Genomic DNA, 25,274 nt, shown 5'->3' with positions numbered 1-25,274 from the left:
ATGGGACAGATTCCCTAGCTACTTCATTTTGTGGGAGGCCCTATGGAAGAATATTTCTGAGCACCATTAAACCAAAGGAAGCTCTCCCCCTTGAGACCAAATCCAATTTGTAATGAGTGATAAAGGTATGAGTTGTGGCCCATGTTGCTGCTGCACATATGTCATCCATGGAAGCTCTTGCATGAAAGGAAGGCAACGGATGTTGGGACTGATCTGGTTGAATGCGCTTTGACCTCAGATGGTAGAAGAGGTTTGTTTTGTTGATAGATAAAGCAAATGCAGTTTCTCGACCATTTAGATAAAGTGACTTTGGAAACAAACTTTCCCATTTTTGGGCTGTGAATGATACGAATAATTGGTCAGACTTCCGTTGTGATTTAGTCTTGTCCAAGTAAAATCTCAACTGTCTATGCACACCCAGCAAATGAAGTGAATATTCCCCTTTGTTAGCAAAGTTTGGAAAGAAAACTGGCAGATCAATTGTTTACATGACAGTCAAATTGGAAACAACTTTGGGTAAAAAGGTAGGGTTAGCCTGGAGTGATACTCTGTCCTTATGGAAAGCCATGCAAGGGCGTTTTATGCATAGGGCTTGTAGTTCAGGTATTAAGTCTTGCTGAGGTAATAGCTACCAAGAATAAAGCTTTCCAGGATAAAATTTTATATCAGTAGAGGCAGCAGGTTCAAAAGAAGTCAAGAATTGTAGAACTAGTGTCAAGTTCCAAGGCTTGATTGGTTCTTTGAAAAGGTGGTCTAATGTGTGTGACAGCTTTCAGAAAGATTTTTACAGAGATGGTGAGAGATTAAGAATGAGTCCTGAAAGACATTGTGGTGTAGAAATAGCTGCAGGTGTACTTGTGTCATTGAAGCTGCAGCCCCTGAATGGAGAAGGTTTGAGAAATAGTTCAGTACTGAAGTAAGAGGAGCTGAAAAAGGATCTATTCCTTCTCTTGAGAACAGATTATGAATCTTCTGCACTTGTTCAGATAAATTTTCCTGGTGGATTGTTTATGGGAAGAAAGAAGAATGTGATGTACAGGGGAAGAAAGGTTATTTTGCCTGGCAATTACTGGAAGTGGAGGAACCAAGCTGTCAGCTTCAGGCTCGATATGTTTGGATGTATCAACCCTTGAGGGTGCGACAGCAATTCCAGAGTTGGATCCAGAATCTATGGTTGATGTACTAGATGAGGCCAGAGAAAGGGAAGCCAAACTTGTCGGGGCCAATAGGATGCAATGAGGATTACTTTGCTTCTCAGCCGAAGAGCCTTCTTTATAAATTGTGGGGTCAGAAGAAGGGAAGGGAAGGTATAAAGAAGTCTCATGGGGAAATTTGGTTCCCCAAAATTTTTTGAAAGGGAATTGGGCAAAAATTTCTATTTGGGGTTTTGGAAAGGAAAGCCAAATTAGGTTTAAACCAAAGGCTTTGGTTCCCCCGCAATAAGACTTTGGCTTTGGGGGATTGGAAAAACCCCTATAAAGGGGAGGGGAATTTTTAAACTGCCCCCAGTTTGGCCGAATTCATTGGTCCCGGTGCCCGTATTTTAACTGTCCCCAAAAGCCCCCACCCTCAAACCAAGGGAGGCTTGGTTCCCCCTTGGCCCTTTTTGAAAAGAAAAGGACCAAGGGTTTTTCGGCTTATACCCAATTTTATCCCTTTTTTACTAAAGGGCAGGTTGGGAAATCCTTCAATCCCAAAGCACGCCCCCCCTTTTTAGGAACGAATGCATTTTGGGCCTTCCCCAAAATGAAAGGCCAAACCCTTTCCGGAAAATCCCCCCAAAAATATCAGGGGGCGTGTGGTCAAAAGGCCCTTTTGGGGAAAAGGGGAAAAAGGGAAATAAAGGTTTTGCTCTGGCTTCAAAAACCCAAATTTAAGGTCTTTAGAAGTTAAAAAATCTTTAAAAAAAGGGCATTGGAACAAAATCCCAACCCAACCCTCAAAAACTTCCCCCTTTTTTCAGTTTTGGGGTGTATTTTGGGCCCCAAAATGTGTTAAAAATTTTAAAACAAGGGAAAACTTTAAGCCCCCAAAAAAAAACTTTTAAAAATTGTGATCTAAAAAACCCTTTGAAAAAGAGGGGTTTAAAATTTCTTTGGGGCTGAAAGGAAAATCCAAAAAAACTGCAAATCAAAACCCCAAAATTTGTAAAAGGGAAACTTTAAAAAAAATTAAAATAATTTTTGAAAAAAGCATTAACATCCAAAAGGGAAAAAAAACCAAAATAAAAAAATCAACACCTTGTCCAAAAAAAAAAAGTTTTGGAAAGGGCCGATTTGGGGCCCCCAAAAAGTGGTTTATAAATTAGTTAATTTTTAAAAAGAAAGGGGCCCCTTTATGGCCCAAAACCCAAATTTAAACTAATTAAAAAAGGATAAAGATTAAAATTATCCCCCCTGAAAGGAATTTAAAGGGCCTCCCTTTAAATTGGGGGGAAAAAAAATTAGGTTTTTTCCAAAAGGAGACTTACATTTTCTGGGTTTTACCTACAAGCCCAAAACATATGAAAGTTTTGGAAACCCCCTGGGGAGGAAAAATTCTAAAAATGGCTTCCTGGAAAACCCAGCCCGAAAACATATAAAAAATAAGCCCCAAATGGGGAAAACCCAAAACCCAAAGTTAAAAATAGGCAGAAAAATGGGAAAAGTGGCCAAAAAAAAAAAAAGAAAAAATTATAATTTAAAAACCAGTGAAAGGCCGAAAGGGAAAAAAGCATAAAAAATAGGTTTTCAAAGAAAATTTTAAAGAATTGGGAAAGGGAACCCCAAAATCCCAAAAAGGGGTTAAAGGGGAAGGTTTAAAAAAGAGTTTTTAAAATTTTAAAAATTACCCAAACATGTAATTCATCTGGTTTCAAAGGTCCAATTTCCTGTGGGGGAAAGACAAAAATTTTTTTTTTGTAAAACCCAAATTAACATAAACCTTTAATTTTTTTGACTTTTAAAAGGGCCCCCAAAAACTGTATTAAAAAAAGAATTTAAAATTGGGCAAGACCTGTCCTAATTTTGGAAAATTAAGGGGCTTTAAAGGGGTGAAAAACACGGAAAGGGGAGAAAGATCTGAAAAAATTTAATTTTCCTCAACCTGGGGATTTTATCCCTTTTTTTCCCAAAATTCAAAAGGTAATGTAAAAACTGGAAAATAGTTTTGGTAAAAAAAAAAAACAAAAGTAGCTTGGGCCCAAAAAAAATCCCAACCTGGGGGAACGGGGCCCTGGAAAAAACAGGAGAACCCAAAATATAAAATTAAAACCCGGTTTGGGGAAAAAAGGGTACCCCCCCTTGGGAAGGGAAAGATCCCAAAAAAATTCCCCAAAGAAGGGGCCCAATGGGGTCCTTAAAAAAAAGAAAAGTTTTTTCCAATTCCAAAATTTAGAACAAAAATTTCCAAAAAAATTAAAAGAAAAAGAGGAAGGAAAAAAATTAAGGGAAAAAGCAGGGGCTTCAAAAAAATTTTTGGTTATTAAAACAAAATTTTTAAAAAAAATATTAATTTTAAAAACTTTAAATTTTTTTGGAAAAAATTAGGAATGGGGTTCCAAAAACCAAAAAACTGTATTAAAAAAAAACCCAAAAAAAAATTTTTGGGAAATTTTTAAAAAAAAAACCAAGTTCCCAATAAGAAGAAAAGGGGCCCAAAGGGGAAATGAAAAGGCAACCCAAAGGAAAATTTCCTAAAAAATTTAATTCACCCAAAAATTGGGAAAAAAATTGGGGAAAAAAGAAATTTTTTAAAAATTAAAGGTTTAACTTATAGTCCCGTAATAAGGAAATTTAAAGGAAAAAGGGCAAAACAAAAACAAAGATAGTGGGTCCCCCAAAACCCCCGGGAAAAAAGTTTAAAACCTGGGTAGGACATGGGAAAAGGGGGAAAAAATTTTAGGGGTAAATTTTCAAAAAAAGGAAAATTCCTACAAAAAAAAGGGCCCAAAAAATTTTTGGGAAAAAGGGAAAAGGAAACCCGGTTTTGGGAAAATTTTCAATCCCCAAAAAAAAGAAGGCCAAAAAAGGAAAAGAGAAAAGGGGGATTGAAGGGAATAAGAAAAGAAATTAGGGTTTGGACATTAAAAAAGGTTTAGTTTAGAAAACAAATAAACAAAATAAATTGGGGAAAAATTAAGGAAAAAAAATAACAGGAAAAATTGGGCAGGCTTAAATAAAAATTTTTCCCTTAAAAACAGATTTTTGAAAAACAGAAAAGGGCAAAAAACTTTGGAAAACTGTTTGGAAAAAGGAAACCCCTTGAAAAGGAAAATTGAAAATAAAAAAAAACCAAAAACCCAAAATTTCTAAAAATAAAAAAGAAATAAAAGGCCCCTTTTGGGAAAAGAAAAGAAAATTTTATTTTTGGTGGAAAAAATTTATCAAAGGAGAAACCAAAGGGTTAAAAAAAAATAAGAAGGCAAAACCCCAAAGAAGAAATTAAAAGCCCAAAAAGGATCCATTATATGGAAAATTTTTACCTTTTAAAAAATGAAAATTTTACCCCAAAAAAAGGGAATGGGGAAAAGGGGAAAAATTGGAAAGGGGAAAAAAAATAAAGTTAATTAAGGAAATGCCTGTTAAGGGAAGGGTTTAAAGAGGGGAAAATCAACAAAATACAAAAGCAGATGGATTAAAACCCCAAGCAAGGAAAACCCGGGTTAAGACATTGAAAAAAAATAAAAAAGGACAGGGGAAAAAAAGAAAATTTTAAAGGGTTTAAATTTTTAAAGGAAAAGCAAAATTTAACCCAAAAAAAGAGACCCAAAAATTTTTAAAAAAAATTGGGAAAAGGGAAAAGGAATTGGGAAAATTTTTCCCAAAAAAAAAAATTTTAGAAGACAAAGAGGGGAAAAGAAAAAGGCTTAAAAAAATAGAAGTAAAAAATAAAAAATTTGGAAAGGTTAAAAGGAAGAATTAAAGAGAAGGGTTCAAAATTAAAAAAATTTTAAATAAAAACCCCAGGAAAATGAAGGTACCAAATTTTGGAAAAAAACCCGTTGGAAAAAAGAATTTGGTAGGGCTTTTTATCAAGAAAGCACCACAGGAAAACAGGAAAAAAAATTCACTTAAGGTAACCGCAAGGAAAAAATCCAAAACTTTTTTGGAAAAATTACCCGGCAGGCTGAAGTTTTTTTGGCCCTTTTAAAAAATTCCCCCTTTTGGCAGAGAAAAAAAAAGGGAAAAAAAGAAAGAAGGGCCCAAAAAAAAATTTTTTATTTAAATTTCTATTAGAATGTAAAAGGGAAAAAAAATCAAGGGATGGTGCCCCCAAAAAATTTGGGAAAAAAATTAAGGTAAAAGAAGGGTTAAAATTTAAATAAACATGGGTTAAAAAAATTGGGGGCCAAAGAAAAGTGGGAGAATTTTAATTAAAAAAAAAAGGAAGAAATTTTTAATAAAAACAAAGGGGAATTCCAAATAATTCTGTCCCTTGGAAACCTGTTTATTAACCCCAAAGGTTTTTTAAAAAGGTTATATTACTTTGGGTCCCAAAAAAACAAAGTTTAAATTCTACCCAAGAAAAAGGGGATAGGAAGGAAAGGAAGAAAGAAACCAGGGTTTTAAAAATTTTTAAGAAAGAATGTCATTTTTTTAAAAGGCAAAAAAAGAAAAAGGGGAAAATCAACCAAAAAATATTTTGGGGAAAAAATGTGATTAAAAAACTTTAGAAAGAAGGGGGTTATAAAACTTAAATTTAAAAACAAAACCCAAAAATTTTCAAAGGGGGAAAAAACTTAGAAGGAAAACAAAGATAAATTAAAAAGGGAAAAAACAAATTAAACAAATTTAATTATGACCCAAAAATTTTCTAAAGGGTTTGGGAAAAAGGGAAAAGGGAAAAAGTCCCCCAAAAGGGAATTAGATCATTTTGGGAAAAAAGACAGAAAAAATCCAAAAAAAACCAAAAAACCCAAAATCTTTAAAATAGGGGGGAAGAAGGGGAAAAAAAAAGAAGTTTTAAAGGGACAAATATAAATTTTGGAAAAAGTAACCCCCCAGGGTTGAAACCAAAAGGGTTAAGGGAAAAGCCAAAAATGGGAAAAACCCCCCCAGAAACCAAAAACCAACTTTTGGGAAAAAGTAAAGTTTTTGCACAAAGGATTTAAAAATTTAGGAAAACATTTAATAAAACCCCCCTTAAAGGGGCCCCACTGGCAACAAAGGAAAAAAACCTTCTTAAAAAGTGAATGAAGGTACCCTTAAAAAAAAGGGCCAAAAACCCCTTTTTTTCTACATAAAAACTACAAAAACGGCTGAAGTTTTTAGTCATTTAGAAAAAAAATTCAAAAATTGGGGGCAGGTAAACCCAAAGGGAATTTAAAAAAAAGGGAATGGGAACAAAGAATTAATTTTGTTTTTAAATAAAGGTCTGGTTGAGAACTGTTTAAAAAGGGAAAACTAAGTCGGTGGCTTGACAGTAAGAGCTTGCAGCTCTGAAACTCTCTTCACCAAAGTTACTGCCACTAAAAGGGCAGTCTTCCAAGAAAGAAATTTGATATCGCAAGATGCCACCGGTACTGCTCAGACAAGCTCCACGTGGGTTTACAGAGTGGTCCTAGCAGCAAGGAACTCGAAAAAGCGACTACCTTCTGGATTTAAGTATATTTTCTTTTTTTTTCACTGGAAATAGCTTCTGTTGCTTACTTTAAACTAGCCTGAACTGTTTTTTTTCTGATTACTGCATTTATTTTTAAATCTGCACTTAAAGTTACATTTAGTCGAATTTAATCGAAAGTTTGCTTGTTAGTTTGTTTAATTTAACTGTGGAGGCTGCCCACTAAAGTGTGCTAGCCTGTGTAACTAATTTATCACTGTCTCTGCATTTTCTGTGTATTTCTACAAAAAAAACAAAAAAACAAAAAATATTCCTTGTTTTCCCGCCTTTCTCGACTAGTTTAGACCAGTATACAGGCATTGCTGTATTCTGGGCTGTGGTGTAGTTCCTGTGTTGTCCATTACCTTACTTGGATAGAAGGAAGTTTCTTTGCTCACCAGTGTGAGTGGGGAGCCTTGAGCAGCCTACCTGTCCTTGGGGGAAGTGACCTCAGCACAAGAAGCTGTAGTAATTGGTTGTTTGGGACCATTCCTAGCTCTTTTGTAGTTCACTGCTTAAAATCCGCCTCTGGGCATTTTTTACTGGCTATACTGCTCAGACAAGCTCCCCGTGGGTTTACAGAGTGGTCCTAGCAGCAAGGAACTCAAAAAAGCGACTAGCTTCTGGATTTAAGTATATTTGCTTTTTTTCCACTGGAAATAGCTTCTGTTGTTTACTTTAAACTAGCCTGAACTGTTTTTTTCTGATTACTGCATTTATTTTTAAATCTGCACTTAAAGTTACATTTAGTCGAATTTAATCGAAAGTTTGCTTGTTTGTTTGTTTAATTTAACTGTGGAGGCTGCCCACTAAAGTGGGCTAGCCTGTGTAACTAATTTATCACTGTCTCTGCATTTTCTGTGTATTTCTACAAAAAAAACAAAAAATCAAAAAATATTCCTTGTTTTCCCGTCTTTCTCGACTAGTTTAGACCAGTATACAGGCATTGCTGTATTCTGGGCTGTGGTGTAGTTCCTGTGTTGTCCATTACCTTGCTTGGATAGAAGGAAGTTTCTTTGCTCACCAGTGTGAGTGGGGAGCCTTGAGCAGCCTACCTGTCCTTGGGGGAAGTGACCTCAGCACAAGAAGCTGTAGTAATTGGTTGTTTGGGACCATTCCTAGCTCTTTTGTAGTTCACTGCTTAAAAGCCGCCTCTGGGCATTTTTTTCTGGCTATACTGCTCAGACAAGCTCCACGTGGGTTTACAGAGTGGTCCTAGCAGCAAAGAACTCGAAAAAGCGACTTCCTTCTGGATTTAAGTATATTTCCTTTTTTTTCACTGGAAATAGCTTCTGTTGCTTACTTTAAACTAGCCTGAACTGTTTTTTTTTTCTGATTACTGCATTTATTTTTAAATCTGCACTTAAAGTTACATTTAGTCGAATTTAATCGAAAGTTTGCTTGTTTGTTTGTTTAATTTAACTGTGGAGGCTGCCCACTAATGTGTGCTAGCCTGTGTAACTAATTTATCACTGTCTCTGCATTTTCTGTGTATTTCTACAAAAAAACAAAAAATATTCCTTGTTTTCCCGCCTTTCTCGACTAGTTTAGACCAGTATACAGGCATTGCTGTATTCTGGGCTGTGGTGTAGTTCCTGTGTTGTCCATTACCTTACTTGGATAGAAGGAAGTTTCTTTGCTCACCAGTGGAGTGGGGAGCCTTGAGCAGCCTACCTGTCCTTGGGGGAAGCGACTTTTTGTTGAAACACAGTAGTGATAGTACCCAGTTTCAGACCACAAACGAAGTTACACCAAAACCAGTTTATTCGATAAAGCTTTCGGGTCTACACCCTTCATCAGTATAATTTTACAACAGAAATGAGACATTTAAGTAGGAGAATCAATTAAACAAATGCTTCAGCCCAACCCACTCACTCACTAACCTAAAATTATTTAAAAGGGCAACCCCATACACACAAGAGAATTTTTATATATACATGCAAAGAATTTAAATTCACTTTAAATATATCTTAAAAATAGCATAAAAATATATGCACATATATACATACATACAACACATACATGCATGATTCACATTATTCAAATAAATTAATTTAAACATATATTTATACCTAAAAATATATATTATTATAATAATGCCCTCTTACTATAGCTAACAGCTTCATAATTTTTCTCTTTGCTTCTTCACTAATAAGGGTTTTAAGTTCACAGCATTATTCAAACCTGGACTCATGTCTGCTTGAAGCCTAATGATCCATTCCAATTCCTTTAATTCTAGGAGATTATTAATGTCTCCCTTTCTTATACTAATATTGACTGCTGCCAATACCCTAAATTTAAATATATGATTACTTCCTTCTTCCATAATGTGCTTACTTAAAGCATTAGTTTGTAGCTTTCTTCTAATGTCTGACTTGTGTTCTATTATCCTTTCTTTGAGTTTTCTAATAGTTTTGCCTACATAAAATGAAGTGCAAGCTAAACATGATGCTAAATATACAATTTTTTCTACATTGCATGTGGTCAGTGTATTTATTTTATAAATCTGTCCATCAGTAGGATGTTCAAAATAATCTCTACCCTCAAATAAGTCATTGCAGCATGAACAATTATAACATTTCCTTGTGCCTATCTCTTTCTGAGTTGTAGGTTTACTCTTGAAATCTTTATAACAAAGCTTTTGTTTTAAAGTTTCAGCACTTCTATATGCCAAAGAAGGTTTACTTCCCACTATAGATTGAATTTCAGGCATAGCTAACAGTATAGGCCAGTTTTTTCTTAGTATAGCATTCACATTATATGTATTAAGGTTATAGGTAGTTATATACCTTACATATTCCTTATCTTTATGCACTTTATCCTTTTCAGATGTTATACCTCCTAACAATATAGGTTTATAATATCCTTCTCTTTCTATTATAACTTTGTTTAACTCCTGCTCAATAAGTTCTAGGGGGTATCCACTTGCTTGGAACTCTTGAGCTATGCTGTTAACTTGCTCAATAAAATTACCATCATCTGTGTTTAACTTACACAGTCTAATAAATTGTGATTTCATAACACCTTTATAAATATGAGGTGCATGCATACTATTCTTAGTTATATACCTTAAAGAATCAACCTCTTTCCTATATACCTTTGATGTTATTTTGTTATTATTTTTTGAAAGTGTTACATCCAGGAAGTTAATACTATCCTTAGAAGCTTCTAGTTTAAATCTCAAAAAATCAGTCGAACTATTTAAGTATTGCACATATTCCTCAAGTTCTAGTAGTGTACCTTTCCATAACAAAAAACAGTCATCGACAAATCTTTTGTAAAAAACTACCATCTGATTTAAAGGGTTGTCATTATGCATTAGCACTTCTTTCTCCCATTCATATAGTACTAAATTGGCATAAGTATTTGCCACTGATGTACCCATCGCAACACCTTTAAGCTGTAGAAATAGTTTCTGATCAAAAATAAATACATTGTGCATCAATACTACTTCTAAAAGTGCACATAAAGTTTCTATTTCCCTACTGTGCATTTTTATTTCATTATTTAGAAAATTCCTTACTGCATTAACCCCATATTCATTAGGGATAACAGTGAATAGGGATGTAATAAAAGTAACCATAATACAATTGTCCATATTATTTTCAGACTGCCATTGGGGGAAATGACATCAGCACAAGAAGCTGTAGTAATTGGTTGTTTGGGACCATTCCTAGCTCTTTTGTAGTTCACTGCTTAAAATCCGCCTTTGCATGGCTTTGCGTGGTCTTGCGCATAGCGCAGCGCCGGTTAAACAAGGTTAAACTTTTTCTGGCTCCGTCAAGTCTGCTCTTCAATTTTTCCCTTAGAACTGTTCTACTTGCAATCTAAACAGCCTATACTCTATCTGAAAAGCTCAGCACTTGCTCCTAAAGCATTTTTATACAGGTAAAGCACTCTTAAACAAAAGAAAGTACTTCATTCACCTAAATTCTGTTGAGTACACATCTCCCTATAGGTCCTTTCTGACTCAGTTACACAGCAATCTCTTTCACTATTTCTAGCATGTCGAAGGGTCAGTTGCTGGCGTCCTCTCCTGTTCAGCTGGTGAATCTGGAATCTTGAGGCAATGTTACAATTCCGTCATGTACACAGAGAACCCTCTCCTCCTCCCAACAAATACAAATATATGAGAGATGCAACTATATAGCCAAACTGGAGGCTGAGCTCTCTCAATTCAGAACTGGCAAGACCAGTCAGGAGGAGAAGGTAACCACGCACACCACAAGCCCAGTCTCACATAGAACTATCACAACAGCAAACCAAACACATAAACACACAAAAACATACTTGGAGGCACTGATTAAAAATCTACCAAAACAACAGAGGCCTCCGAAGCAGACACCCAAGCAACCACCACCTCAAGACATAGCACATGCAACACATAGTCCACAAAGTCAGTGTGCTAAACAGTCACAGCTCTTAAGGCCAAACAACATGCCAGACACACTTGTAATAGGTGACTCCATAGTCAGACACACTGACGTCCCGCTCACCAGACTGAACAAGGAAAAGGTCACAGTAAGCTGCTTGTCGGGAGCTAGAATCCGCCACATAACACAAGCACTCAGGTCACTCCACAGCAAGTACAAATATGACTCAGTCATTGTACATGCCGGTGTGAACGACCTGAGATGTACCTCCCTGGACTACATGAAAAGAGACATAGAGGAGCTCTCTGATTATGTAGCCCAGGCCGGTATGACCCTGACCCTGAGCAGCATCTTACCCTCACCAAGAATGATGCCACAGTACAAAGACAAAATGATCAGTTTTAACAATTGGCTTAATTACTGGTGTCATTCTAAGGGGATCCAATGTCTGTTTGCTTGGGATGACATGCTTGACAAGCCACATTGCTTCGCAAGGGATGGCTTGCACCTGTCACCCCTGGGATTCCGGATATTGGCCAAGGCTCTTGCCACCCCCATAGTGCCTTTTTTAGGCAAGGCTCAAATGACAAACCTACCTCCCTAGAAAACACAAGTGGAAAAAAACTAAGGGTAATGCTGCTCAATGCCAGAAGTCTAAACCTCAAGATGCATGCCCTCTAAGCCCTCCTCAGTATGGAGAACATCGATGTCTGTGCAGTGACTGAAACCTGATTTATGGCTCCTGAGAGCACTCCAGCACTATCAGGTTTTACCTCATATCATGCTTTCCGGCCCCAAAACTTGGACCGAACCACAAAAGGAGGGGGAGTATCCATTTTCATCAAAGATACCCACACCTCCAGGTTAGTGGCAACGCACGAAGCATCAGAGACTATCCAGGTGCAACTAACCATAGGCAAAACTGCCTTACAGTTTGTAGCATGCTACAGACCACCCTCTCAAACTCAGGAACCCCACACAGCCTTCCTGAAGACACTGGAGAGTATGAATGTCTCTCCAAATACCATCATTTTGGGAGACTTCAACTACCCAAACATAGACTGGGAACATTACTCAAGCCCAAACACCCTAGCCCAAAGGTTCCTAGAATTCATAAACTCAAATGCAATGGAACAACTAGTCACCATTCCCACAAGAGGAGACAATATACTAGACCTGATCATCACAAACATGGGGACAAATGCTCCACACCGAAGTATATCCTCTTTGGTAAGATCAGACCATAAATTAATCTCACTGGAAATCCACATCCCGCCCCCACCCCCTGCACAAAAGACCACAGTGCAGAACTTCTCAAAAGCAAACTTCACACTTCTTAAGACTGAAGTGGTATCCTTCAAGGCCCCTGGGCCAGTGGAAACCACAACCCACACTGCTGAATCCTTTGCAAATGCCTTCTATGGGCACCTTCAAGAATGCATGGATCATGCAATCCCAAATAAAACCAAGACCCTTTCCCCCAAAGGCAGGCGCTCAGTCTGGTGGACCCCAGCCATAAACAAACTTTACAACAGGAGGAGGAAGCTACTACATGACAGAGCAAAATCCCTAAAAGGGAAGGTGTCTCTGATCCATACTAGCAAAAAACTACGATCACTCATAAAATCATCCAAGGCCAACTTTGAGAGAAAAATCGCAAAAGACACAAAAGACAATCCCAAGGCCTTCTTTAGCTATGTTAGAAACCTGGGTGGAAACTCCCAGATATGCTCAGAGTTAGTCCAAAATGACACAAAATACACTGAACCCACTGACATTGCCAACATTCTGGCAGACAGGTTCAGTGCAAATTCCCCAAAAGGAGAAATAACTATCCCAGCAGAGTGTAGCCTCCCTAACATCTCAGATGCCCAGGTGAGAGCCGCCTCTCTAAAGCTAAAACACAGCATCAATGGGACTGGATGGTGTCCCGGCTGTGTGCTACATGAACTCCACGAGGAACTAAACCCACACATAAGGCTGCTGTTTAATCTTAGCCTTACTACAGGATACACCCAAAGAGTGGCGACGGCAACAGTGGTCCCACTTCACAAAGGCGGTGCTTCTACAGACCCTGGAAATTACCGCCCCATAAGCTTGACGAGCCTGGTCTGCAAAGCTATGGAGAGGATCATTATGGAACTCATAAACAAAGACATTGGGGACCTACAGACATTGGATCCTACCCAATTTGGCTTTGTCAAGGGCAGATCCTGCCTTTTGAACTCGGTCGACTTTTTTGAAACGGTCACTAAGGCCATTGATGAGGGTAAGGCAGTTCACACAACCTACCTTGTCCTTGCAAAAGCCTTTGACACAATACCCCACTCGGGCATCATAGACAAACTCACCAGCTTAAATGTAAACCCATATGTCACAGGATGGGTTGCAAACTGGCTCAAGGACAGAACCCACAGGATCAGAGTTGCTGGAGCTATGTCAGACTCTAAGCCAGTCACAAGCGGTGTCCCACAGGGCTCAGTCCTGGGACCCCTTTTGTTCGGCATTTATTTTTCCGAGGTACAGTCAAACATAGGAGGATTGTGGCTGACAAAGTTCGCAGATGACTGCAAACTGGGCACCATAATTGATACTCCAGCGGACACAAACATCCTTCAGAGAGGCCTCATAGAAATGGATAATTGGTGCCAGAGCCATGGCCTTAAGCTGAACACCAAAAAATGCATAGTCATACCCTTTAGGAAAAACAAGGTACCGACAAATTACCACATAGGCGGTAATCCATTAAGTACGGAAGAGGTAATCAGGGACCTAGGGACCCAGGTTGACAGTAACCTCTCATTTGACACTCACATTGCCAAAGTGGTTAGGAAGACCTTCTATATTGCCCACCTTATCATGAAGGGTTTCACATCTAGATCAAGAGAGGTCATTGTGCCACTGTACTCTTCTCTTATCAGGCCAATGATTGAGTACAATGCCCCATTTGAGATGTATCTCACCCGACACCGGCAGCAGTTGGAAAGACCCCAAAAGTTCCTCACCAAGAGGATAAAGGGTCTTAAACATATGTCATATGCTGCCCGACTGAAAAAACTCCATCTCTATTCAGTCGCATACCGACTACTCAGAGGTGATCTGTGCCTGACGTACAAGGCCATGTCCAATCCAGAATTAATGGACATGCTCCACCTCAGAAAATCCAAATCCATCAGAGCCACAAGAACAAGTGACTTAAACCTCAACACAGAAATAAATAGGACGTGCTGGAGGGACAGATTCATAACCCAGAGGCTCCCTACACTCTGGAACAGAATCCCAGTCCATGTTAGGCAGAGCCCCTCACTGACTCTATTCAAGAGAAATCTCGACGAGTGGATGGGAGATCGTAGGTTTACCCCGGGGGTCATCTCTGTGTCACTACTAGACAGAGGCATGGTAAACTAAACCCTAAAAGGGCGTAGTATTCTCATCCTAAGGGGTGGTGTAAGCCACATACACTCTGGCTAGGCTTATAAATGCCTTAGGGCAGATAGCCTAGTACGAACCTATGAACCTATGTCTGGTTGTAAACACTGGACTGAGCCCCAAAATGTTCCACATGGATCAGTACTTTACCCTCTCAACAAATACATCAATCAATGCATCAATCTCAGCAGCAACCTACAGTATAGACAACACATGACTCTAGACATAGAGTCAGATCTCTGTACCTTTGTAGACTACTCTCTAGCCTTTGAACACCACATAGTAAAAGTAGTCAGGACATCCTTCTGTATAGCCCAATTAAACATTAAATGTGTATTTCATATAGGACAAAAAAGTTCTCATTTCACTACACTTTGCCATGATCCAACCAAAAAAACATAAAGCCTCTATTAGTATATATCTATCCAAATGCATCATACAGCTAGAAAAGCCCAGAGATTTCTAACTGCAAATACAAGAAACAAAAAGGTGCTAAACTAAAGTCTCTCAGCTATCAATACACACCCTATACTGTAGTATTTTGTGCCAAGGACCTAACCTCCTTTGGTTTTCTACACTTCCAAAAATCCAATGGGTTCACAGACCCCCAAACTAGAACCATTTCATCCCTATCAACAAAGAAATAAGACAAGCTAGATGGACAGATTTATTATTACTCAGTGCGTCCATCATTTCAGGTTAGGATGCTACAGTCATCAATCTTTCTATATGTACAAAACAGTGATAACCACAATTCCTTTAAATCAAACCATGCTGATTGGATGGGTGCCTGCAAATCCATCACACTTCTGATCTGTTTTGCATTTTGCTGACAAGTGACACCCTATGAAGGTGAGTATTGGCAAAGTGATTATGGTCCATGGACTAATTCTGTCCTATCAAAATGAAGGAATCCAAGATGGCAGACCAAATGGTGGACTATTTCAAAAATATATAAAAAGTTGGTACTGCAGAGCAGTGCATACCAAGTCTGAACTGCAAGAATTATGGTGTGCATGACAGAAGTCATAACAGGAATAGCAGCAGTAATAGTACAGCAGCTTGTGTTGAGAGCCACTGTCAGAGCCTGTGTTCACAATGCTGTGTGTCATGACTACCTACACTTTACAGAAGGAGAAACAGACAGCAGCTGTCCTACTATCACACAAAATTCTGATAAGACATGGACCATATCTGAGTAGATAGGCATGCAGTAAGGGACCTAGTCAAACTTGCCCATCCACAATCAAAATCATGATGGCTGTCTGGTGTGCCCAGTAATGTGGATACAATGGTATGGGTAGCACTGATTGTCTTAGCTACAGAGACATTGCATGAAGCTAGGGGTGATATATTAGGTTCATTACAGCCATACTATTTCCAAAACATTATGCTACAGTATGTGAAAGAGCATAAATGGTTGCTCAAGAAAGCAGTGAGGTGAGAACCAACAGTGCGTGGGCTATTTTATGACATTATCCATTTCTCTAACATCCCAGGAAGTATAACTTGCACCCATGTTACTATCAAGGATTAATCAGATGCAGATGGCCTGGAATACACTAATTGGAAGGGCTTTCACTCCATATCATGCCCAGGCTATTACATGTAATATGTCTGTGCATCACCCATGGCCTGGAATACACTAATTGGAAGGGCTTTCACTCTATATCATGCCCAGGCTATTACATGTAATATGTCTGTGCATCACCCATGGCCTGGAATACACTAATTGGAAGGGCTTTCACTCCATATCATGCCCAGGCTATTACATGTAATATGTCTGTGCATCACCCATGGCCTGGAATACACTAATTGGAAGGGCTTTCACTCCATATCATGCCCAGGCTATTACATGTAATTTGTCTGTGTATCACCCAGACAGTTCATATGATTCACACATTTTCTGTACATACAACCTGTACCAAAGCTTCCTGCAAGGACACTGTCTACAGGGTCACTTATACCAAAGATAAGGCACGGCAGTGACTACTGGCAAGGCCTATGTGGTCATTAGGCTAAAATAGCCTTGAAACTCATACAAATCATATTTCGTGCACTGAGCAGTCCACACTTACTGAGTTGAATACCCAAAAGAAAAATGAAAATGCCTCCCTTAAATTGCTAAACTGTAGCAGCAAAGACTGCAGTCTAATCACTCTAATCTACTAAACCTATTCATTTGACAGAGCTTAATCACTGGCAATCAATGAGAACTGACTGCTGATTGTGATCCCTGACATCTTACAACCAGGATAGCTGCCCCCTTTAGTCCATGTAGTTATGGTACTAGTGGTACTTGCCCTGTGAGTGTCAGAATGCTAAAGTAATGTTGTGGCACCATAAAGTACTTTGTTGTAAACAGCGAATATATTGTAAATATGTTGTAAACTGTTTTATAAATGGGTTTGTGTTAGAGAGGTTGCCAAAGAAAGTCCTTTTACAAACCAATAATCTTATTGTGTAATGTATTAAAAGAAGAGCTGTGGCTTTGGTAATTAGCGATGTTGACATCTTGATGCAGGGACATTTCTGCCTTGAACAGAGGTTCTGGTAAGTGTAATATAAGAAAGAAGCAACAAGCTGGAAGAACCAAAGTGGCATGGAGGCTTTCAACCAAGAATCCATTCAGGAGGAAGTTATGTGAATTTTCCTTGCAACTGCAGCTGAACTAATGAGAGACATTACTTTTATTATCTTATCTATGCTAAAGAAGTATCTAAGCAAATATTTTTTCTTGTTTAATAAAAATCACATTACTTTATGGAATTGCCTCTGCTGTTTTGTTTAATACCATGGATAAATGACAGAACCATTGTTAGTCAATTTAACATTTTGAAAAACAGATGTTGTTGGTGCATGTTTCTGTTTCACTTTGTACTACAGTCAGCAAGTTTAGTCAAATGCAGCATGTAATTTTATGTGCATTTTAGTTTGGACACTGTTGGAGTTAATATGTGTAACTACATAGGTTCATAGTTGTGTACTAGGCTAATGGCCCTGGAGCCTTTACAAGCCTAGCCCATAGAAGTGCCCTGATATCGTGCTGCCTGACATCTTCCATTAAGATTTTGCGGGGGTCAAAACCCCTACAGCACCCCATTTAATCCCCACAACTTAAATATATACTAACTCTGAGATTGTATAAAAATGGGAAAAAGGAGACACTTCTATAACCTTCATGTCTGAAAATCCAACAATAAGATGCTAAACTCACATTTACTCACTACCAAACTTGTACATAAACAAGTACAAACATTTCAGAATATCTCACAAATATACATAATAGTGTCACCATCATATACACATGCAGCCTTCCCTTCATATCTTTAACACAAGCACACATGCATACACATGCCAACAAGGATCTTGTACTCAAACAGACTTACATTTCAACCCAGTTCAGTGACCTTCTTGTTTTAACTTAGAAAAATCAAATACAAAAGAATCATTCTAAAAAATATACCAATTTTCATTGTGAAATAAAACAAAATAAATGGTATCCTCTACACAGGACAAACTACAGAGGTCTTATGTCAGGCACTTGAAATGGGTTGGATTGTGGTATTTCATTTGCTTTCTGCTGGTGACTAATGATGGAAACAAATAAGCAAGTCAGGTAAACAGTCAAAACTTCCACATACCCAGCAGCATTATCCAGTTCTGTTGCTGAAAATCTCAGGAATTCACATAAGATGAGAAATTCAATCCCTTCCAACGTATCTTAAAATTGCCCCACAGTCTTCCATCACACTGAAGTGTCTGGGTTACCCATTTTCAGTCAAAGCACAAGATGAAGTTATGCTTTTCTGAAAATTTAATTGCAAAAAGTATAGTTTCAGACACAAACTATACCTTTTTTTGCAGGTGCCATGCTCCCACTGCCTCCACCATGCCCTGTCTTATATATACCAATTCCATTAGCACATTATAGTGGAGAAAATACAAAAATACCGAAAATACACCAACAGCTTACCTAATCCAGTGGACTGATAAAGTCATCCATGACATTCAAAATTCACATTACAGACACACACACGTTCATAGGTGTGTAGTAGGCCAATGGCCCTGGAGCCTTTACAAGCCTAGCCCACAGGATTACCCTGGCATCTTGCCACCTGACCTCAGTTCCCAGTGCCTCTGTCGAGTACAGCCACTGGAGTGATCCCTCGGGTGAATTTTCTATTTCCCACCCACTCATCAAGATTTCTCTTGAAGAGGGCCAGTGAGGCGCTCTGTTTGACATGTAAGGGAAGTCTATTCCACAGCATGGGCAGTTTCTGAGTTATGAACCTGTCTCTCCAGTATGTTCTGTTGAATGTGGTAATGAGGTTGAGGTCTCTGTAGTGTGTGGTGTGGAGGGATTGGGATTTCTTTAGATGTAGCATTTCTAACAGAGCTGGATCAGACATGGCTTTATAAGTCAAGCAGAGATCACCTCTAAGTAGGCAATATGAAACACAGAATGGAGTTTTTTGAGTCTGTCCAGACAGGACAAGTGTTTTAAGGCCTAGGATCCTCTTTGTGAGGGAGGTACTTTTGAGACCTCTCCAGTTGTTGCAGGTGTCTAATGAGGTATATGCCAAATGGGGCATTGTACTCAATGACTGGCCTAATGTGGGAAGAGTAGAGGGAGACAATGACCTCTTTCTTCCTGGATGTAAAACCCTTAGTAATGAGAGGTGCCACACAGGACTTTCTGACCACAGTGGCAATATGGTGGTCAAAAGAGAGGTTGCTGTCAACCTGTGTTCCCAGATCTCTTATAACACCTTCTGTGTTCAGTGGACTACCATTGATGTGGTTATTCATGGGAACCAGATTTTTCCCAAAGGGGATGATGACACATTTTTTGGCATTGAGCTTAAGGCCATGGTTCTGATACCAGTCATTGGTCTCAGTGAGACCTTTTTGTAGGATGTCAGCATCACTTGGGGAGTTAATAATAGCACCCACCTTGCAATCATTTGCAATCTTTGCCAGTCAGAGTCCCTTCGTGTTGGCCTGGACTTCAGAGAAGTAGATACCAAACAGGAGAGTACCCAGGACCAAACCCTGTGAGACTCCACTCATGACTGGTCGTCAGCCTGGCTTGGAGTTAGCTACTTTCACACTGTGGGTTCTGTCTGTGAGCCAGTTTGAAACCCAGCTAGTGATACAGGGGTTAATGTCTAGCTTAGTCAGTTTTTCTATAATTCCTGATTGGGGAATGGTATCAAAGGCCTTGGCCAGATCAAGGTAGGCTGTATGAATCACCTTGCCTTCATCCACAGCTCTGGTGACTGATTCAAAGAAGTCGACCAGGTTGAGAAGGCATGACCTACCCTTCACAAAACCAAACTGTGTGGGATCCAGAGTTTAATGATTCCCTATATCCCTGTTTATTAGGTCCATGATGATGCATTCCACAGCTTTGCATATCAGACTCATCAGGCTAATGGGGCAATAGTTCCCAGGGTCTGTAATTGCCCCTCCTTTGTGGAGAGGAATGACTGTAACAGTGCGCCATTCGGTAGGGACAAAGCCTGAGGTGAGGCTGTAACTGAGCAGGGCACACAGATGAGGTGCCAGTTCACTCTGTAGTTCATGTAGGACACAGCCAGGGATATTGTCAGGTCCCATAGAAGCTGTATTCTTGGCTTTGGACAGTGCTGTTTTAACCTGTGCAGCAGTAATACTGGGTGCCTGGGAATCTACTGGTATTGTGATTGGTCCTTTGGGGGAGGAGAGGTAAAGTTGGCACTGAATCTGTCAAACAGTATATTGGCAATATTTGTTAGCTGGGTATAGGATGTACCACTGTGCAGTAGCTCAGAGCAAATCTGGGTATTGCCATGAAGATTCTTTAACTATAGCAGGCCGTGTGACTGTCTTTACTATCTGCTGCAATAGAGGAAAAAGACAGGCCCTTGTGGAGGATCTCAGTTAAATATTGCAAAATCTGAGGTACATTGGGCACTGCTGTACTCATTCCTAAAGATTGGTTCCAGGCACAGAATATTTTCCACTTGTCAGCATAAGATTTTCTAGTACTAGGTCTCCTTGCCTCCAAGATAACATCCAGCACAGGTTTGCTGAGGGATGAGAAGGGTGATATCAAGTGATTAGCCAGGCTGCAAGGTTCAGTGTTGGAAGCTGAGGGTTAAAAATTTGGTTCTCCTGTTGAGACAGCAGGGAAGGGGTCTGAGGGAGGCGCCTCTAGTCCCGGGTACAACAATCTCAGGCATGCATCTGTAACATGAGGATGTAAGATTCATAACCCAGAGGCTCCCTTCACTCTGGAATAAAATCCCAGTCCAGGTTAGGCAGAGTCCCTCATTGACTCTTCAAGAGGAATCTTGATGAGTGGATGGGAGATAGTAGGTTTACCCCAGGTATCACTTCTATGTCACTGTTAGACAGAGGCACAGTATACTAACCTCGAAAAAGGGCATAGCAAAATTCATTTAAAATGGGTGGCGAAAGCTAAACACACTCTGGCTAGGCTTATAAATGCCCTAGGGCAGATAGCCTAATATGAACCTATGAACCTATGAACAGGGTGGGAGGTAAAACCCTACACATTGGGATATGGAGGGATTTGCCCCCCTGCAAAATTTCTTTAAAGGTGTAATGATGAGTTTTACAATTCATTATAATGGTGGTGAAATTTCTACTTACATTTCAAACATTCTGGTTTTGTAGAATCGGTCTCACAACTGTGATAGGAAGCCTTAATCCAAAGCCCTGAAAAACTTAAAAAATAAATACATGTATAATATATACTAGGAGCTGGAATGCCTCATGAAAGGTGGGCACTGTATTTTCTCATAGAGACTTATGAACAAACATTTTTCTATCACTGGGGTATATACTCCTGCAGTGAAATGTCCCTCAGCTGAAAGATTAAAGGCCCTACTGCTAACAAAATTGTATGTTTGTGAGTTTGTGCATGGTGGGGTGGAATGGGCAGCCCTGCACTGTCACTGAGTACTGGTACTGTGCAGGACACAAAATAGCCTAATGGCCTAATTTACTGCGAGAAGTTGAGCAAGGTCTATGAACTCCAATGGAAAGTCTAAGCTTTTAATGATAGTGAAGAGGTGTGATCAAGTCCACTTATCAGATGCCTTCTCAAGCTCAACATTATACCCACAAAAAGGAGATTGGAACTATGAGAACAGTGAGAGAGAGTCTTCCCAACATTATCTGTGCCTTATCATCTTTTTATGAACCTCCAGTCTTGCCTGGTCAGGGCAATCAACAAGGACTATCATACCTTCTTTTTATTTGCCTCCTTTAAAGTTTTAGTACTTGTGACATAAATAGGACATGTTAGTGAGGATCCCCATGCTCTAGAACAGGCTCCCCATCCATGTGAAGTACAGTCCATCTCTAAGCCTATTTAAGTGTAACCTTGACCATTTCACACTGAGCTAATTGAAGGAAGGACACTGAGCAAACTCGGATCTATAATATATAACATTAAGTATCCTGTTTTTTTGCTTATTTTGTTTGAGTTATTTATAGCACTTTGTGTACTGTATATTTATAGATTCATAGGTTCATAGGTTGATACTAGGCTATTTGCCCTAGGGCATTTATAAGCCTAGCCAGAGTGTGTTTGGCTTTCGCCACCCTTTTAGATTAGTTGACTGTGCCTCTGTATAGTAGGTCACAGAAGATAGCCCTTTTAAGGTTAGTTTACTGTGCCTCTGTCTAGTAGGGACACAGAAGAGATGCCAGGGGTAAACCTATGATCTTCCATCCACTTGTCAAGATTTCTCTTGAAGAGGGTCATTGAGGGACTCTGCCTAACATGGATTGGGATTTTGTTCCAGAGTGAGGGGAGCCTCTGGGATATGAATCTGTCCCTCCAGCATGTCCTATTTATTTCTGTGCTGAGGTTTAAGTCCCTGGAGCGTGTAGATCTAAGGGATTTGGATTTCCTGAGGTGGAGCATGTCCATTAATTCTGGGTTGGACATGGCTTTATACGTCAGGCACAGATCGCCTCTGAGTAGGTGGTAAGCAACTGAGAAGAGCTGGAGTTTCTTTAGCCTAACTGCGTAGGGCATCTGTTTGAGTCCCTTGATCCTCTTGGTGAGGTACTTTTGGGGTCTTTCCAGTTGCTGCAGGTGTTGTGTAAGGTACATCCCAAATGGGGCATTGTATTCAATTATGGGCCTGATGAGTGATGTGTAGAGGGGCACAATGACCTCTCTTGATCTAGATGTGAACCCTTTTGTGATAAGGTGGGCTATATAGAAGGTCTTTCTAACCACTTTGGCAACATGATTGTCAAAGGAGAGATTGCTATCTACTTGGGTCCCCAAATCCCTAATTACTTCTTCCATACTTAATGGATTACCACCTATGTGGTAATTTGTGGGCACTTTGTTTTTCCCAAAGGGGATGACTATGCACTTTTTGGTATTTAGCTTTAGGCCATGGCTCTGGCACTAGTTATCTGTCTCTGTGAGACACTTTTGAAGGATGCTTGTGTCAGTCAGTGAGCCAATTATGGCATCCAGTTTGCAGTCATCTGCGAACTTGGTCAGCCATAGTCCTCCTGTGTTAGCCTGTACCTCAGAGAAATATATACCGAACAAGAGAGGTCCCAAAACTGAGCCTTGTGGGATGCCACTTGTAACTGATTTAGAGTCTGACATGGCACCTGCAATTCTGACCATGTGGGTTCTATCCCTGAGCCAGTTTGCAACCCATCTTGTGACATACGGGTTGATATTTAAGCTGGTAAGCTTATTTATGATGCCCGAGTGGGGTATTGTGTCAAAGGCTTTTGCATGGTCCAGGTAAGCTGTGTGGATTACCTTCCCTTCATCTATGGCCTTGGTGACTGTTTCAAAGAAGTCAACCAGGTTCATGAGGCAAGATCTGCCCTTAGCAAAGCCAAATTGGGTAAAATCCAGTGTTTGGAGGTTCCCAATGTCTTTGTTTATGAGTTCCATGATGATACACTCCATAGCTTTGCAGACCAGGCTAGTCAGGCTTATAGGGCGATAGTTTCTGGGGTCCGTTGTGGTACCACCTTTGTGGAGTGGGACCACTGTTGCTGTATGCCATTCCTTGGGTACATATCCTGTAGTAAGGCTGAAATTGAACAGTGACCTTATGTGAGGGTTCAGTTCTTCTTGGAGCTCATGTAAGATGCAGCCTGGGACACCGTCCGGTCCCATTGATGCTGTGTATTTTGCTTTGGAGAGGGCAGCTCTCACCTGTTCATCTGTGATGTCAGGGAGGCTACACTCTGTTGGGATAAACATTTGCTCTTTTGGGGGGGAAGGGAGGGAGAAGTTTGCACTGAACCTGTCTGCCAGGATGTTGGCAATGTCTGTGGGTTCAGTGTATTTTTTGTTATTTTGCACTAACTCAGAGCATATCTGGGAGTTGCCACCCTAGTTCCTGACATAACTAAAGAAGGACTTGTGATTATCTTTAGTGTCTTGTGCAATTTTTCTTTCAAGCTGGCCTTAGATGATTTTATGAGGGATTGTAGTTTCTTGCTAGTACTGATCAGAGATGCCTTCCCTTTTTGGGATTTTGCTCTATCATGTAGTAGCTTCCTCCTTCTGTTGTATAGCTTATTTATGGCTGGGGTCCACCAGACAGGTCTCCTACCTTTGGAGGAGTGAATCTTGGTTTTATTTGGGATAGCACAATCCATGCATTCCTGTAGGTATCCATAGAATGCGTTTGTAAATGATTCTGCGGTTTGGGCCGTATTTTCCACTGGCCCGGCGGCTTTGAAGGAGTCCACCTCGGTTTTGAGAAGTGTGAAGTTTGCTTTTGAGAAGTTCTTCACCATGATTTCCTTGGCTGGGGGTGGAGACTGGATTTGGATGCCCAGTAAGATTAATTTATGGTCAGATCTTACCAATGAGGGGTATACCTCTGGTATGGAACATAGAGTCCCCATGTTGGTGATGATCAGGTCCAATATGTTTTCCCCTCTTGTGGGAGTGGTGACCAGTTGTTCCATAGCATTTGAGTTTATAAATTCTAGGAACCTTTCGGCTAGGGTGTTGGAGCTAGAGTAATGCTCCCAGTCTATATTTGGGTAGTTGAAGTCACCCAATATAATGGTGTTTGGAGAGACCTTCATATTCTCCAATGTTCTCAGGAAAGCCGAGTGGGGTTCATGAGTTTGGGAGGGTGGTCTGTAGCAGGCTACAAACTGAAAGGCAGTTTTGCCCACTGTTAGTTGCACATGGATGGTCTCAGATGCTTCGTGCAGTGCCACTAACCTGGAGGTGTGGGTATCTTTGACGAATATTGATACTCCCCCTCCTTTTGTGGTTCGGTCTGAGTTTTGGGGCCAAAAAGCATGGTATGAGGTATAACCTGGTAGTGCTGCAGTGCTCTCGGGAACCTTGAACCAGGTTTCTGTTACTGCACAGATATCGATATTCTCCATACTGAGGAGAGCCTTGAGTGCGTGCATCTTGAGGTTTAGACTTCTGGCGTTGAGGAGCATTACCCTTAGTTTCTTTTTCCTTGTGTTGTCTATGGAGGTGGGTTTGTCTTTTGAGCCTTGCCTAAAAAAGGTCCTATGGGGGTGGCAAGAGCCTTAGCCAGTATTCGAAAGCCCAGGGGTGACAGGTGCAAGCCGTCCCTAGCAAAGCATCGTGGCTTGTCGCGCATGTCATCCCAGGCTGACAGGCATTGGATCCCCTTTGAATGACACCAATACTTAAGCCAGTTGTTGAAATTGATCATTTTGTCTTCATATTGTGGCATCATTCTTGGTGAGGGTAAGATGCTACTCAAGGTCAGGGTCATACCGGCCTGGGCTACATGCTCAGAGAGCTCCTCTATTTCTCTTTTCATGTAGTCCAGGAAGGTACGTCTCAGGTCAATCACACCAGCATGGACAATGACTGAGTCATATTTG

The sequence above is a fragment of the Protopterus annectens genome, chromosome 2.part2, assembly GCF_019279795.1.
Source record: "Protopterus annectens isolate FY-2018-M chromosome 2.part2, PAN1.0, whole genome shotgun sequence".
Classification (NCBI taxonomy): Eukaryota; Metazoa; Chordata; order Ceratodontiformes; family Protopteridae; genus Protopterus; species Protopterus annectens.
This window is presented reverse-complemented; position numbering follows the sequence as displayed.